This window comes from Bidens hawaiensis, unplaced genomic scaffold (assembly GCF_021521415.1).
Source record: "Bidens hawaiensis isolate Kalapana, Puna unplaced genomic scaffold, B.hawaiensis_p1.1 tig00028046_1, whole genome shotgun sequence".
Classification (NCBI taxonomy): domain Eukaryota; kingdom Viridiplantae; phylum Streptophyta; class Magnoliopsida; order Asterales; family Asteraceae; genus Bidens; species Bidens hawaiensis.
In genome coordinates this window covers 281,266-287,265 of record NW_027494558.1, presented here as the reverse complement: position 1 = coordinate 287,265, position 6,000 = coordinate 281,266, and positions in this window count along the sequence as shown.

Sequence of the window (6,000 nt, the reverse complement as noted above, 5' to 3'; positions counted from 1 at the left end):
GTCCAATCTGTAATATGATCCCTACGATCGTTACTATACACTCATTATTAATATAACTTTAACCGTGTTAACCGGTACATCTGGGGACACTGTTAACCCAGTACTGTACCCATTCCGGGGGCAATGTTAACCCAGAAACACTTCTCCGGACTCAGATTATGATATCGTTTAGAGTTCAATAGTCAAAATTAATATTAGTTCGTTTCCCCGTTTTGCGTGCCTAGCACGGTTATCCGTTTTTACGTTTTCAAAAATGAGTTTGGTCACACACGACCCGAAAATAGTGATTGACCGATAATTTAATTAAAGTGGTGAAATTAGTACTCGGTTTAGACGCCCCGATTGGCCGCGGGACCCGTTTCCGTCTTTAGCGTACCGGAAACTGTTAAATCGGTTAAAATTACTCAAATCATCCGAATTATTTTCGGATGATTTATTTTTACTTGTTTAACTCAATTATATGAAAATAGTTCATTTTTAGGGTTTTTATACACCAGTCAGCTCGCTTATGCGAACTTTACCGGTTTACGCGTTTTAAACTTTAAAAGTTTGTTTTTGCACAAATAATTATCCGTTTAATCTCGGATCTTGAAATTTTGCACAAATCACTTTTTGATAGTGGGGAATTTTATAAAAATATTTCCAGAATTAATTTTTATATTTAAAATTTATTTATCTATTTTTAAACACCATTTAAACACTAAATATGTCGTAAATACCAAACGACCTTAGAAAAATCCCAAATTTTTCCTGGAAGTCCCCTACCATCCACATAATCCCCTGTAATTTTTCCAAAACCAAAATCTCTCTTTACATGCCATTTTCACTAAAACCGAGCTAGAAAACCCTAGAACTCGTTTAACCAAAAAGCCTACTTAGACTTCTCCAACTGATGTAATAAGCTTATCTGCAATTTTCAAGAATTTTTCATGATATTTAACTATTTTTCACCATTTTTAGCCAAAACCGAGCATTAAATTCACCAAATATTCATCCTTTGTCCAAAAATTACCAAAAATTCACAGAACTCATATTTTCTTGTATTTAACACCTCTGTAAAATTTCATGACTTAACTCTAAACCATCAACAATCTGTCCAAAAACTCCAAAACCGAACATAAACCGAATATACCTTTCGTTTTCCGCCACTACAAGCTACAAACTCGTCTTTCCGCCTTATCTACCACTACATACAGAACCTACAACCATCATACCACAATACCAAGCAAGTTACACTCACGATCAAGCCTCTTACACTATGGTTTCGGTTATTGTTTCAAAACTAAAGTTTAAACCGTAAAAATTCGTTCTTGGTTCATTTAACTCCTTTCTTGGACCAAGATCCCTTGTATAACCCGTATACATCACTTGATCATGCAAGAATCGGTTTTCATCTTTGAAACCTCATTTTCTTGCAAATAAACTCAAGAAACGAAGATGAACACGCAAATAACTCGATTCTTACCTCGGTTTTCTTGCTAAAATTCCGGGTTTTTGGATCATGAAGTGGAAAGGATTGAAGATCATGGAGAATGTTTGATGTAAAAAAGAAATGAAGGCTAGGGGGGATTACCCCATTCCGATCGGCACAAGTAAAGGGGTGGGGTGGGACCCACCTCTTCATTCTTAGCCACATGTTTGGATATCCGCAATCCGGATAATGTTTTGGATAATCTGGTTTAGTTCGTTTTTCGGTTAAATGTTTAACTTGGCTTAAAACGAGGCTAAAACGGTCGTTTTCGGCTAAAAAATGAAATTTATATAGAACCGATTTAAAAACTTTAAAAACTTAAACCATGACATTTATAAACTTAAAACATCATATTATTAATTATTGCGCATCTTTTGCGTCTTGATCGATCGTCTCTTGCTCGGTTTGGTATTAAGGTTTCGTTTAACGCACCGACGTACCATTAAATTGAAATTCTTTTTCTGTGCCGTACTTTACTTATCCCGAAGCATTAATGCTTCGTAAAATCACTAAATATTATAGATATCGTCTATAATTGAACCCTCGATTCTTTCGGGTTTCAATAACTATCGATCGATTAATCGCATATTCAATACGATGAATTATATATTCACGTACAATCAATACAGTGAACCATGTATTCCCGTATAATTACTATGGTAATTCATGTACCCGACATTAAATATAACATAACTACTGTCTACCGGTTAGGGTATACCTGGTTTAGTCGGAATCGTTACACAAACTCATCAACAAGCTCCTTGATTATAAAAGTATTCGCTGTTATAGTCTTTAGAATCCTCGATCTTTGGAAATATGGTAAGATCTTTGGAAAGGTTCCATTTTGTCATCGGATCCATCCAAAAATGCACAGATATTGTGTTTAGCGTCAAGATCTTTAACCTTAACCATCTACACACTCAAAACAAACAAATCATCATGTTAATAAAAAAATTTAGTCTAAAAATATTCTAAGTGAAGTATGTGCACGTATGTGTCTATGAGCGTATAAGTAGTTTACAGTGTGTAAGTATAAGAAACTAAGTATCAGCGTGTAAGCTCAAACGTATAACTATGTGTGAGTATGACAAACGGATAAGACTTGATCAGCGTACATCATATACACACATATAAGTTCGTATCACATATAAGATCAAATCAGCGTGTAAGCAAAAACACACCGGTAAGTACATATCAACGCATAACTATGTATTCGTGTAACATTTATATCTGTTTGATCTTAGTTAACCCTACTAACACAGATCTCATATCTGTGTTGTTTATAAATTAACCTAAATACGGATCTAGTTCATCATTGCCATTGATCTATAGTTAATACGTTATATATCTATATGTTTGTTTGTATGTAAGTAAATAATATCAGTATGAAGATTGAGAGAGAATTAGGCCAAGGTTCGTTAATTAATACTCAAAACTTATTTTAAACAGTGACAGAGGTCACTATATATAGAAGATAGACCTAGTTCGTTAACATCCCCTAACTAACTATGGTCTACTTCGTTACATACACTTAATAATATAATCTTAACGAATCACCCCCTGATTCGTTAAACATCCTTAACGAATCAGGAGGGAAATAACTTAGATCTAGTTCGCTGAACATCCTTAGCGAAGTAGACTATTATATTAACGAACTACAAGATAACATAATTGTTTATTACATAAATTAAAACGACAAATACGTTAATGATAAATACAAAGACTCGAGACGCAAAACCGTGCACTAACAATATCATCGTGTAAGTATGAGCGGATAAGTTCACATTTAATAAATCAACGTATAAGAATTTAGAGCTTATACGCCGTATAAGTCTAGTAGACTTAAACACCCTATAAGTGAGAGAGCGTCTACGAGCCAAGATCTAGCCGCTAACCCGACACATCAATCAATACGATAAACATGAGATCGATACTTTAAATAGATACTTTATTAATAACTTGAAGGTGTGAATATATTATGGTGGATAATAATATGTTATGGAGAGAATAACTTAGGCTAGGATCTCTCTCTAATTATGAACATGAGCTGCCTATTTATAGGCGAAAGCTCCCAATTGTTAAGTTAGTCTCATTCGTTATACTGTAGTAACAAATGAGACGCCATTCGTTATGCGTCCATAAAGAATGTATAATAAATTAACGAATAAGACATCATTTTTTATGCCTTTCATAACGAATGGGGCCTCCATTCGTTATATTACATAACGAATGGGCTTATAACTTAATGAATAGTCTATTTAACTAACGAATGGACCTCATTCGCTATACAATTTATAGGGAATGGGCCATTTTACAATAAATATTCAACCTAGACTATCTATAACTTATACGATTGCTATGGACACCAAAAACGTTTACTAACAATAAGTTCAAAATCTTATGCATTCATTCCTAAAAACTAGGTCAAAATCAATACGTAAGATTAAACACTGATAATCAAATAAAAATGGTCCCTTGGGTTCGGAAAAACATGGATAAACATTTACGAACCAAAACCCTATGTCCACAGTTCAAAATCAAGTCCAATTAGGTCCAATTGTATTCGGCACGGTTCATCGACAAAGACAACTTCGGACCTATCATTCTAGAACAGATTTATACCTTTACAATATCTAGTCGTGTGCGGATCAACCACAAGAAATCAAAGATGTCAATTACAAACACAATATACGGACATATGGTTAAAATAATGAGCAGCGTGTATGTTCTTCGGAGAAAGCAGATAAGTTAGAAATAAAAAACATAGCGTAGAACTGGGTATTTATATGGGACACTTATACGCTCGTATAAGTAGTTGACTTATACGCCGCATACGTTAAATACTTATACGTTTGTTATTTTAAACAATTTTTAAGTTGACAAATTTCACACATACGAACCTGATCAAGTCCAAACTAATGACATTGATGAATCCTTTTGAAATTTTGACCACAATTTTGAAACACCTTTTGATTTTAAAACAACCAATTTCACATTTTTGAACTTAACAAGTCCAACTTAATGCCCTTGACCAATTCATTTAAACATTTTAATCCCAAACTTTGAATATTTTTGCCAAAAACACCAACACGATTCCAGTTCTCGGTAATAAAACGCGAGCAAGGGGACAATGTATCACTAACAGCGTGTTTTGATCAAGTCAGTAGTGAAAGTTGTACAAAGTACAAAGTGAGCAAAGTTTAATGACTTTTCAGGGTTCGCTCTTGGAGCACGTTTTTAAATATTCACCGAAGTGAATACCAAAATGATAAACCGCATAAAGACCTCATGGCTCCAAAAACCTAATTGATCCAATCAATACATGATTTAAGGTCAAAAAACCATACACTGTTGAAATGTAGACTTTCTTTTTTTGTGATCTAATGAAGTATAAGGCTTGAGTATGACAGGCTATTACATTTCTGCCTTCATTACCAAGACTTTTGCTAGAATACTAACCCATCTTTCAATATGGCATTTTATGTTTATATCACTTATTCCCTTGTTTTTCAAAAGCTCACCCATATACCGAACATTAAGCAATAGACTTTTATACTTCAATTTACCGGATTTGGAGAAAGACGATCAATGTACTATCAATATCCTTTTGTGCTTCAAAACTCATTTTTGAGAAGCAATTTCTATTTTTTTTTCTTGCGTTTTACACGTTTTTCAATGTTTTTGGCTTTTATACGTTTTCAAATGTTTTTGGCTTTTAATATTTTTCAAATGTTTTTGTATTTTCCTAAACCATTTCTCCCCCTAAAATCAAAAAACAATTTTAAAAAATATATTTACAAAGAAACTTGACCCGGTGAACGGTAACTCAAAGGTCGAAATCCATAACCTCGGGATCACTCACTTTCCCACTGCCCATGTTCTTAATAGCGTTAAGACCCAACAAATACAAAAATATGTTTTTATCAAAAGCTTTAGTAAAAAGATCGGCTTTTTGTTCGTCGGTGTGAATTTTGTCTACGGTAATCAACTTCTTCTCATAACAATCACGTATGAAGTGATATCATATGGCAATATGTTTTGTTTTCGAGGGACTTACCGGGTTCTTAGTTATGGATGTAGCAGCAATATTATCTTCATAAATGGGAGTAGTAAGAAAATTCAAACCGTAGTCGCGCATTTGTTGTTGTATCTATAAAACCTGAGAACAACAACTAGAAGCAGCTACATACTCGGCTTCATAGCTAGTTAGCGACACAGTTGTTTGCTTCTTACACTGCCATGTCACCAACATGCTACCAAAGAATTGATAGCCGGCGGTGGTAGATTTGGCATTCATCTTGCAGCTACCATAGTCAGAATTAGAAAATGCTCTCAGCACAAATACATCGTCTCGAGGATACCAAAGACCGACCCCTGGACACCCCTTTAGTTACCGTAGTATCCTCTTCACTAACGTTAGGTGAGAGACCCTTGGAATAGATTGATATCGGGCACCCAAACATGTCGGATACATGATGTCTGGCCATGATGCAGTGAGGTATATGAAGGAACCAATCATAGAACGGTAG